The sequence below is a fragment of the Pteropus alecto genome, unplaced genomic scaffold, assembly GCF_000325575.1.
Source record: "Pteropus alecto unplaced genomic scaffold, ASM32557v1 scaffold20, whole genome shotgun sequence".
NCBI classification, from domain to species: Eukaryota; Metazoa; Chordata; class Mammalia; order Chiroptera; family Pteropodidae; genus Pteropus; species Pteropus alecto.
Genome location: NW_006436298.1, coordinates 12,388,756 through 12,400,367, shown reverse-complemented (window position 1 = coordinate 12,400,367; position 11,612 = coordinate 12,388,756). Strand labels below are relative to the sequence as shown.

Sequence of the window (11,612 nt, the reverse complement as noted above, 5' to 3'; positions counted from 1 at the left end):
CCGTCGCCGCTGGCGGAGACCTGGCTGCGTGCAGGGCGGCTGGCGCGGGAACTCCGCTCCCGCGCCCACCGAGCCTGCGGGAAGGGAAGAGGACCGGGCCGGGGAGGTGCAGCGGGACGGGTGGTGGACGCTGGGAACGTGAGGGAACGGCTACTTCTGCTCTCACTGCCCCGGCAGCCGGCAGCAGACGTGGAAAAAAGTTGTGCCTGGAAGAGCGATTTGCTCGGGAGCCGGCGCGAGCCCAGCTCTCCCGCCGCCGCTGGCGGGCTTGGACCCGCGGCGCCCGCGGGCGCGGCGGCGCGCGGGTCTTGGGTGCAGCTCCGTGCGTCTGGTACAGCCTCTGGGGGGCCGCCCCATGGTCACTCCCGCGGGGCCTGGTCTGTGGCGTGTGGGGCACGCCGGCCATAGACGTCAGCTGCTTCTCTGATCTGGGCTGCATTTTTGTGGGCAGTGCAGTGATCTGGGGTGCGGGCTCAAGGAGGTGGGCGTGGAATAGGGAAGACCACATCTAGGATGGAGTGAGTTGAGCCCATGGGATGGGATGAAGGACAGGAGAGGAGATTCTGTGTGTGTTTCTGAATGTTTTTAGGCACAAAGTTTTTCTTCTTTTCCCTTCCACTCAGCGGTCTAGTGTTCTTTGAACCCAGAAACGCAAAAGAGATTTTTTTCAACCCCGTTCAGCATTTCTCTTATTTCAGGAGGGACGTGAGTTTCATGAGCGTCAATGAGCTGTTTCAATGGGAGTAAATGGGAGTAGAGACGAAGGGTTATCGCCGCCCCCCGCCCCGCCATCCTCGCTCCCACCCGGGGCATTTCCTGTATTTCCCGTTTTCTCTACTGTGATTGTGTGCATGCACATAGGTTGCTATCAGTGACCCACATGTGAAAGTAGAACTGTTTGAAATCTCAAAGCGGCCCCTATAGACGAGTGTGTGTTGGAGCCAGAGGGAGGAGAGGTGTGGGGGTAGGGGGAGCTGTTAGAACCTCGTCCTGGGAGTTAAACCGGAGTAACCGAGTTTGAAGGGATTTTTCTCCTCTGCTCATTGCTTTTGCTTCACCCACTCGTGGGAGAGCTCCACCCCCTCCAGGTTTAAGTGACGATCGGACGTTAATTTCTTTGGTTTTGCTTTTTCTGGGTTTTATTGATTCTTTCCTATTGGTCCTCTTTGAAACGACTTCTTTCAAATTTAAGAGATAGGGAACACATGCTGGTGGGGAAATGAAATGTTTTAGAGAAAAGGTATGAAAAGATTAAATGTTTCAAAGAGGGAAAAGAAATGAGGGAGATTAAATATTTTAAATATGGAGAAAAGAAATAAAACCTAAGATTTTCATTTCTTTTTTTCTGTCATACTGTGATAGGATTGTTATTAATCTATGTCGGAAATCTGATTCTGATGAAATAATGTTTAAGAGGTTTGAAGTACTACCAGAAGCCTTATGTTATAATACTATTTTTCCTGGGTGGTCACACAGAGAGCAGGTAGTGTGGCTGGTTGTGGTTGGCAAAGGGTGCAGCAAATATTTTATTTCAGAAAGAAGATATTATGTATTGCTGGAGATAATGGGGGTGTGGAGTGGAAATCATTTGTCTTCAGACCAGTCCAATTAGGAAGAATAATTACACTGCAAATGAACATTCTTGAATATAATTTCAGTCATGAAACATGAACCAGTAATTTGTCTATATAAGAAAAAAGGATCTTTGTGAATGAGTGCAAAGTGATGCCTTCTAGAAAAAGAGATGTATACTGTTAATCCATGTGGATTACCTCAAAATTGATGGCACCTGCCTACGGAGATGTGTGGACTTATGAATGAAAGAGATTTTACTGCCTATAATGTTTGAGCAGGGTAGAAGATAGAAAAACAACATATAGAAAAGTACATTTTTTTTTTAATGAACAATGTATACAGCTTCTCAATTTAGTTATTGCAAATAATTGACAAAGTCAAAGACCAAAAATAGGAGACCCAAGGCTGTTGAATTAATTCCCGGAGGTGTCACTATCTCAACCTTCGACAAGTTATTTAATTTCTCTCACCCTTGGTTTCTGTGTCTGTAAAATGGTGGTGATAAGAGTTCAAGTCAAATAATCACTTTGCAGAATAACTGTAATTGCTTTTGTATAGCACTTAGGGTGGTGTGTCTGGGGCTAAGTAAATGCTCAGAAAACGTTAATGATGGTTGTCAAGTATTTCAAATGCCCAGGAAAAAGCAGTGCCATTCTAAGTGGTGGAATGCAAGGCTAAGTAATTTTAAAATGGGTAATGGCTGCTTATGGCAGACCCCGAGTTGAGGCTGTACCCATGGCCCGGCAGTCCACACCCCAAAACGTTTGGTCTTTCTAGAATTTGCAGGCTGCATGCTTTTGGCCCATTCTTGTGAGCCTTTTCTGGGACTCCAGTTCTAGGCAATATACAGTGCAGGCCTGTGTGGATCCGAAGGCTGGAGCACAGGTGTGGCTTACAAGTCTAGGCCTCACTCCCCCCTTGCAATGGCTGGTTCCAGGTCTCACCAAAGTACATATCCAAATTGTATTTGAGGAAAAATAAGGAAACTATTGGTAGACATGGTGAGTGCCTGTCTTGGGAATTCTAAAACACAATGTTTTACTCAGTGCTTACTGCTCTTAGAAAGATACAAATAGTAAGTAAATATCTAATCTCTAGAATTTATTCCAAAAAGCAACTTTAAAGTATCTCTTGAGATTAATGATACATTGCTCAGTTTTTACAAAGGTTGTACGTAAGAGCAGAGTGAACAAAAGGCATTCTTAGGAAAACAATATTTTTTGAGCTGGGGAACTATGCCGTATATTGTCTTTCTAATTGGGGAAGAATGTCTATTTGTTTGCTCATTCTCCCCCCCCCTCCTTTTTTTTTTTTTATCATGTCATTCAGCAAATACCTATGGCGCCTCTCCCATAGGCCAGGCTCTGTTCTGGGCTTTGGTAACACAGCAAGAACCAAGAGCAGGCCTCTCCTCTCACAGAGCTCACCTTGTAGGTGGAGAAGCAAGCCCTGTGTGCGAAGGACCTCTGCAAACCGTGCAAGCTCACTTTTTGATTCAAAAGAGCCTGCATTGGAAAATCAGCATGCCAGGTGTGCTTCTCTTCCACAAGCCAGCCTGATCAGAAGGAAATAATCTGGCTGAAAGTGGTGGCAGTGGACAGTCAGTCCTATGGGTCCTCTATAGAGATAAGGGAGAAGAGGGGGCCTCTTTCTGTGCTTTATAAAAGTATGCGCCCAGTTTGAGCTCTGGTGAGGCAGAACCACCAGCCAACATGCTGTGGAAGAAAACTAAAGAAAACAAAAAAACCCAGCAATTTTCTCAGAGGGAAGACTTCTCTGTCTTAGCAAGGCAAAGAAGAAATCAAAGGTCAGATCTGATCACTGGATTATAAAACCCAGTTTGTGTCCTGGGAAGCGTCTGGTCTGGCACTTATAACACTTGACTCTTGCTGTAGAAGATGTGACTTAAAGAGTAAAGGAAAGGGTGGATACTTGGTTCCTCTTGCACCTCTGTAGTTTCGTTTTTTTTCTTTTTCATTACTTTTAAAATGACAGCAGTGCAATCATAATGCATACATTTGGAGTCTGGAATGCTTGAAAAGGGCACTAACAGTAGTTGCTTGGACTGGAGGCAAGGTTGTGCAGTATCTGAGAGTGTAGGGGTTTGGGCGCTGAGCTGGGGAGTCTGATCTTCATGTCGAAAGCTGTGTGGAAGATGGATAATTTGCAGGAGAATGACATGATCATATTGTGCTTTAGAAAGAACTTGGTAACCACTAGGGGGGCTGGGTGACAAGAAGGTCAAGGGGCAGGGGCAGAAGGTGAGCTGGGAGGCTAGTGCAGGAATCCTGAGGGCACTTGGTGAGGGAGTGGGGGAGAGTCCTGGAGAGACTGACCACATTTTCTCAGTCTTCTCCTGGGGATGGGCACTTAACCAGAGGGAGTCCAGGGTGACTGGTGTGGGTCATGGCACCGTCGACTGAGGTAAGCAGCTATGGGGAACCTCAGTTTGCAGGAGATGGTGAGGAGTAATGAGTTCAACTGAATCCAAAACTGAATCATGAGGTTCCCAGAGAGAGAGACGGGCAGACAGACAGACAGAGAGATCCAGCAGAGAGTTGGATACACATGTAGGAGGAGAGTTCTGGAGCTAGAGATGAAAAACAGAATTATTTTTGCAGTAGTGGCAAGTGGTTGCCTGGTCAGGTTACTAAATTGTGCTCAGAGTGAGAGTAATTAATCTGTGTCCTTGTAACTGAAATTTTCTCTTTCAACCCTTTCAACAGGCCTAACTGGGGATAATCAAGCCCCTAAACTTAGCCTCAAATGACCAGATACTTACTGGTGTTATGTTGCAGACTTGGTGAGATCTATTTATATTATTTTGAGCTGAGATGGTTAAAGGAGAATGTATATGGAATGATTCTGAACGTATTTAAAAGTTAGGATGTATAACTGATAAAATTGACACCCCCCTAACACACATACATTATGAACAGAATGTCCAAAGTTCTTGTGTTGAGGGCCTAGTCCCCCATGATGGTATTTGGAGGTGGGACCTTTGGGAGGTGATTAGATTTAGATGAAGTCATGAGGGCAAAGCCCTCCTGATGGGATTAGTGTCCTCCTAAGAAGAGGAAGAGAGACCAGAGCATTCTCTCTCTCTGCCACAATGAGAAGGCGGCCATCGACAAGCCAGGAATTCGCCAGGAACCAAATCTGATAGCACCATAATCTTGGACTTTCAGCCTCCAGAACAGTGAAAATAAATGTCTGTTGTTTATGTCTCTCAGTCTCTGGTATTTTCATATAGCAGCCCAAGCTGACTAATATACAGGTATATATTATCTTTAAGGAAATGTAAGATGACCTTCACTTGCTGAGAATATAAATTAGTTTTGTGTGTATCCACAAAATACTGGGCATAGCTAATGAGGTATGCTATCTGCATGTTTTCTTAGTTTAACCGTAATACCACCAGCTAGGTCAAGAGAAACATCCAACTTTGACTTTAAGACTTGACAGGTAGAAAGGAGAACCTCATTGTATTTTGGCTTTTCCTCCTGTGGGTTCGTTCTGGTTTCAATAACACATGTATTAAGTGGTATTATAGACACTATTTAAAAATATATCAGTCAAAATGAAATAAAACTTGTTTACATCGGGTGAACTTTTGAGGTTCCATTTGGGACAATGCACCCAAATTAACTTTACAACTCTTCATGTGGTTTCTAAAATAATAGGTACTGAACTCTGTACCCAGTTATAGTATTTGAATGAAGAATATTGAGGGTTTTGGCCGGTTCATAACAAACAATGTTTAATACATACTGAGATGACATTAGCGGTAAAAGCAGTTCTTGTCTCTTCTTAACTTACAGAGAATAGTTCAAGGTATAACCAGGTTGCCTGGCTTTGGGCTGTGTAAGGGTAATACAGTAAGGATTTGCAGCCCAGGCTGATGTGTGAAACTAGGGTGTTATAACAGTAAATGTGTGGCTTTTTAAAGCACTCCCTGTTTATGGAACTAAGAACATTTTGTTGTGATCTACAGCCATGCTGCCCTGAACAAGCCCGATCCTGTCTGATCTCAGAAGCTAAGCAGGGTCGGGCCTGGTTAGTACTTGGATGGGAGACCACCTAGGAAGACCAGGTGCTGTAGGCGTAAAAAAGAAAAAAAAATAAGAAATTGTAAGCTGACAAGATCAACCAAAGATTGCCTTGCCTTAAAAATAAAGAAGAATGTTCTGTTGTGGATTGAATCTCTCTGATCTTAAAAGTGTACAGACTCACAGAGACTCCTGGATTGCTGGTGACATCTGCACATATGTTTGTGGTTCCCAGGTCTTAATCTATAACTGTTCAACAACCCTTTCTCTCCAATATTAATTTTTCTACCTTAAGAGGGTGGTCAGGGTTCTCCTGGCCTGTATGTGAAGACACAGGGAGGAGGCCACCACTTGCAAGCCAGGGAGAGGGCTCTTACACAGAACTGAATTTGTAGTCACCTTGAGAACTTGTATTAGGAGGACTAACTTTTGTTTTCATGTCCACAAGGGCAAGGCTTATTGGCCTTCTCTTTTGAAGGCCCTCCAGGGCTATTGCTGTTAATTTGAATTTCATTCATTTGTGGAATAAATAAAAGGGTGCAAAGTAGACCCCAATGGATGCTTGTTGAATTGCAGGCATGCTATTTGATTTGTGCACAACCATTATTCCTTGTATTGCTGTAGGTTTAGGGGAAGGCCCGTGGGGATTATCAATCATTGTCAGTCTGTGTAACCAGCAATAATGCCGCACCTCACCCATGCCTGCTTAATTGGGGGCACCACTGAAGGGAAAGCTGGTGGCCACAGACAGACTGGAAGGATGTAGACTAAAATTTTAACTGGTTATCTTGGGCTAGTGGGGTTACAAGTTACTTTTTTTTTTTTTTGTTAATTTTTGTTTTTCAGATTTTTCTGTAAGTAGCATCTTACTTTTAAAATCAGAACAGCACAGTTGGGTTTGGTTTTGTTTGTTTTGGTATAAAACTATCAGCAGTTTTGGCCACAACATTGTATATCTCCCAACATCTGTGGTATATCTATTGTGAAACAGATCTCTGTCTTCAAAAATAAATTGAAATTCTTGTTTGTTATAAACATAACTAATACGTGAAGGCTAGAAAAATGGAATCAGGACTGGGTGCTGTGACCCCAAGCCAGAATGGGGCAGCTTCCTTCAAACAGCAGGGAAGAACTCACTCTTATTTGTGGGTACATTTTATATATTTTCATAAACATTGTAACTGATCTAAAAGGTATTTCATTTCTATATATGTATAAACATCTGTCTGATTAATAAGTACTGAATTAAATCTGATTGATAAGTATGGAATTAAAAATGTACTATACTGACATGTGAGTTTCTTCTTTTAAAAATTGTTGCAGTGTTCAGTAGGACCAGCAGTAAGATCTGAAATATTCTTTTGGCAGCAACCTCCCCATGTGCCCGGAAAATTAGAGGGGCTCTTTTTCCTCTACTGATTCTATTGTTCAGCATTTTCTTTCTTTCCACACTGAGCTGTGTTGTCAGGGGCACCTGGAGTTCAAGCTTCCTTTCTCCTGGGGCAGGCTGCAGTTGGGCTGAATTTCACATGTTGTTTTCCAGTTTTGAGGCAGTTAGCCAGTTGTTTCAGGATGGCTGTGACTGCATAGATAGTAGCCTCACTTAATCTTAAATGGTACATGGTACATGGTACATGGTACATGGTACACACTTATTCAGGACAAATTAACCTCTTAAAAATTTTAAACTTTTTTCTCTTGCCCATAGTGATCAAAATTTCCAAATTAAAAGCAAAAGACTGGATAGTCTTGAAACTACAAGTTTACTAGTAAGCAGCCTTTTCTTTTTTCTTTTTTTTAATAAATGACTACCATTTGTATAAGAAATGTACACTTAAGAAAAACATGACTCACAATTTTAAAAATAATCTAAAATCACATCTTTTTTTTTTAAATGGCTTTTCCTAGAAGATGATTCTGCATGGAGAAGAATGTCTAAACAAATATTTACTCTGTCGTTTACTCATTCTTAGAGTAGGGTTCTTCTGTAGTAGAAGCTTATAATTTACTGACCTAATTACTGATTCTGCGTGGATTCATGCTGTAATGTGTAGCATAGTGTGCTGGCTCAAACAGGTGGCTGTAGGTCATTTTTGATCTGAATCCTGTTGGTAAATGAGTATACTTAGGTTGTCTTGTGTGTTTATGTGTTTTTTCTACTTCGTGCTTAGGTATATAGTTCTTTTTTTGATTATTAATAAAGAAAGGGCATCATCAAAGGGAGCTAAGCTGATGTATGGAATGTTTAAACTATAATCCGAAGTCAGAAAGGGCTGTAGCCAGGTGTAGCGGCCGTACTGAGTCATGAGGACCCAAATGGTGGTGGTGATGAAAAGATGTGACAGATTGTGTATACACCTGTGTGGACAGGTGCCCAGGGGACTGTTTAGATAGTGGGATTAGCTGTGCTACCAGGATACCACTGTTCCCCTTGGTCTGGAAACTAGACTTATGGACCCTAAGAGTATGTTAGCTTTCTCAGCAACTATGTAGTCAATATAAGTTACATGTTTTTTAAAATATTTAAACATTTTAAAACAAGAATTGCCGTCAGTATAGATTTCTTCTAGATTATATATGTGTGTTTGATCAGCTTTCTCATTCTGGTAGGCTGTTAGCCTATATAGATAATGTTGAATTCTGACCCAGTCATCTGTCGTGTTGGCTATCCCTCTCGGCTGCATGCTGTTCAGTATGTTCAGCTCATCATCCATTCAGATTGTCTGCTGGTGATTCTCTGTTCAGCCTCCCCTTGTCTTCCTCCAAGTCCTCTTAGTAACCAAGGGTACATCAGCCAGTATAGGTGGCCAGAGGGCAGAGGGTGGGAATCTGTGCCAAGATACAGAGGAAGCTAATCATACCCGTGACCTCTACCTCATTAACGTTGTGCTGGAACCAGGAAAGCCAGTATTCCATAGTATTGTGTGACTTTGAATTGTCTCTTCTGGTTGGTGGTCACAGGTCCATACTCCTGCCTTTTCAGGGAGGCAGACTTAAGAGCCAGATGAGAATGTAAGAGATAATTAGTACTTACTGCCTCCTTTTAACTCCCTGAGAGTTGGGCTTTGGATTGTAGTTGGGATGTGCTGATGGTGATTTGGCCTCAAAACAAATGAAGACTGGCAAGATGTGAGTAAAGAGTATGAGGGAACAAGGCCTCTTGGGGTCTGGACTGTAAGTGGGTGGGCCGATGACTTGGTTGTTCCACAGGTGAGGGTAAAGTCTCACATTGGCATTCTCCATGCTTTAAAGCAGGGCTCCTCAAACTCGAATGCCCACAAGAATTACCTAGAATCTTGTTAAAGTGCAGATTTTGCTTCAACTTGCCTGGTTGAAGCCTGGGGTTCAGCATTTCTAACAAGCTCCCCCGGCATTGATGCTGCTGGTCCTGTAGACCACGCTTTGGAGTAGCAGGGCCGCACATAAAACATGAGGTGGATAAAACTATGAAACAGTTAGCTGAAGGCTGAAACCAGAAGGGCACCTGTGGGATCTGACTTGCATTGGTTGCCTGTTACTTTAGGCTGGTCTCTATTGGGATGAGACGGAGGGCTCTCAGCCCTGTCCCTTCCATTCAAGCCTGTACCAGCCATCAAGAGCAGCTGTACAGAGATCACCTTCAGTCCTTAGGGCAGGGAGGGAGGTTACTGAGAGTCTTCCAGAAGGGATTAAGCAAAAGGGAGAGTTTTTGTTTTGCTAAATTTTAGTTACATTGATTTCCACATTACATGTTGATTATATTCCATAATTCTAACTAGATAAGGGAGACTCTAACTTCCTCCAATTAAGGCTGCATTTTCTCGTATACCCTATGACTTTGAAGTTATGTGATTACAAAGTTTTAAAAAGTTAACCTATTGTTTCATTTGGAGCATTATTTCTGAAACCTGTCTGACATTCTGCTGGGTCAGACAATGAGAATGTGCTGGCTAGACAGAGACATTCTCAGACCCCACCCATGGAGTTTTGACTTTATAGGCCAGGAATGGGTCCTGGCAATCTGTATTTTTTAAACAAAGTATCTAGATGGTTCTTAAGGCAGGTTTTAGAAACACCAGTGTAGAGAAACATTGATTTAGAAACCCCTCTACTGAGCCTGTGGTACTGATGGTGTCTGAGGGGTGCTTTCACTGTTCCTTTCGTGGCCTCTTGGGTACTTGGTTCGGAAGGCTGGCTTCCATCCCATTGGCTCCACTTCCGTTTTTATCTTGACATATGCCTTCATTCTTACAGAGAGGCTCTTATCTTGGATGGGACCAAATCAGAGAGTCCTTTGTCAACAGAGTAAGAAGTCAGTTCTGATGCTGTTGTTTTTAGGAAGATTTTGCAGACACTGATTATGAAGTGCTTTTAGGCATTTTTTGAAATATTGGGCTATAAGTTTTGGGCCTCTGCAGCGGTCTTAAGGATGTCTTGAGTCCATTTTTTCCCACTCCCTCTCCTACTTTGGTTCAGACACTGACGATAATGCATGTCCCCTTCATAAGTAAATGCTGACCAGAAAGGGACGAGGGGCCCCTCACTCTCTACAGGCAGTTTGGTTCTGATTCAGGTGAATATACAGATTGAGGAGTTGGACTTTCCACATTATCATATCAACATTGACCTCCATTTCTACAAATGCAGGATTCATCTCGGCCCTATTGCAGGGACAGAGTCAGCTTATGAAACAGATGAGGTGGGAAATGATTAGTGTGATGGCATTGGAGGGCTCTAGAAAGTGCTCCTTACCCAAAAGATGGACTTCACTGACTTTTGTCCCTAAAATTCTGCCATTAGGGGAATTTGAGTGACACGTTTCTCTTTAAATTTCTTACTCAACATGTAAGCATCCATAGAATAGGCAATACATTCGTTATTTATTCCTTAACAGGAATAATTTTGTTAAATGCTTCTCAAGATCAGCTAGCTAAGAATGTGACTTTGTGAGGTGAAGTAAGGGCACCGTAGGTGAGTAGGGCTGGGTGCAGGGCCACATAGGGCCACTGGTGGCATCTGGTATCTAGGGCAGCTCATGAGGAGCCCAGGATACCGGGGAGGGCACTAGGCAAAACTGATTCTTGTTCACTTGGTGTGTGCATGTGTGTGTTGTGTGTGTAATAGGGACTTTAATATCCTTGATGATGCATCTTTCATAATTCTGCCTAATATGGCTATTCCACATATACTTGACTAGTTGTAATGAAAAGCCAGGTGATCTACATATGATAGTAAGGTTAAACAACATAATCGTACTTAGGATTATTTTGCTCTTTTTTAAATTTAATTTTGAGAGAGCTCAGATAATGATCCAGTTTCTGTACCCTCTTAACAGGTCAACTTGGCCAGCAGCGGAAACCTTCCCTCGTCCACCGAGGGGCTTTTCCTAGTCAGCTTTGAGGAGAAGGGCTTGACTTCCAAGACCCCATGCCACTTAGAAAGTATGCTATAGTGCATGCTTCTCTCTCATATCTATAAAAAATATTCACATTTTCCAGGAGTTCTCAGCTCCCGGCTGGCAAAATGAACTTGGACACTGTACTGCCAAAGCCAGTGGTTGTTTGAGTGGTACTGTGTGTTTTCAGAACAGCATGGAGATGGGCAGGGAACTTCTTTATGCCTCTGCTGCCTGACTATGCCCGAACCAACAGAGACATTATACGTGAGTACATCCCAGGGACCAGAACGCTTGGAACTTTTACCGAGAAGACTGACCCATTCTCCCGCTCACAGCCTTTTCTTGTTTCCACTTTCCCTAGAGTCCCTGTTTTGCCCTTAGATTGGGCTCGGTGCCCCACATTCTAAGATTCACAAGATGTTCTTCCATGCTTCTGGATACAGTCTCAAACACACAAAAAATGAATCTATTCTTATCACAAATGTTTTTGTCTTCAAGGGATAATAACCATTGAGTATAGGTACCCAGGAAAGTTGTGACTACAGCCTCAGAGTGTCAGAAAGCATTGAGAACCACTTATACTGCCTCTTCAGGTGTGACCATTAGCTCTG

At 43.0% G+C, this 11,612-nt stretch overlaps 1 protein-coding gene and 1 pseudogene across 1 annotated transcript in view; both read left to right on the top strand.

The window, feature by feature from the left end:
- Nucleotides 1-11,612, top strand: part of LHFPL2 (LHFPL tetraspan subfamily member 2) — a 141,349-nt gene that overhangs the window by 435 nt on the left and 129,302 nt on the right. The gene's annotated exons all lie outside the window — the stretch shown is intronic.
- Nucleotides 5,562-5,680, top strand: LOC112480695 (annotated as a pseudogene).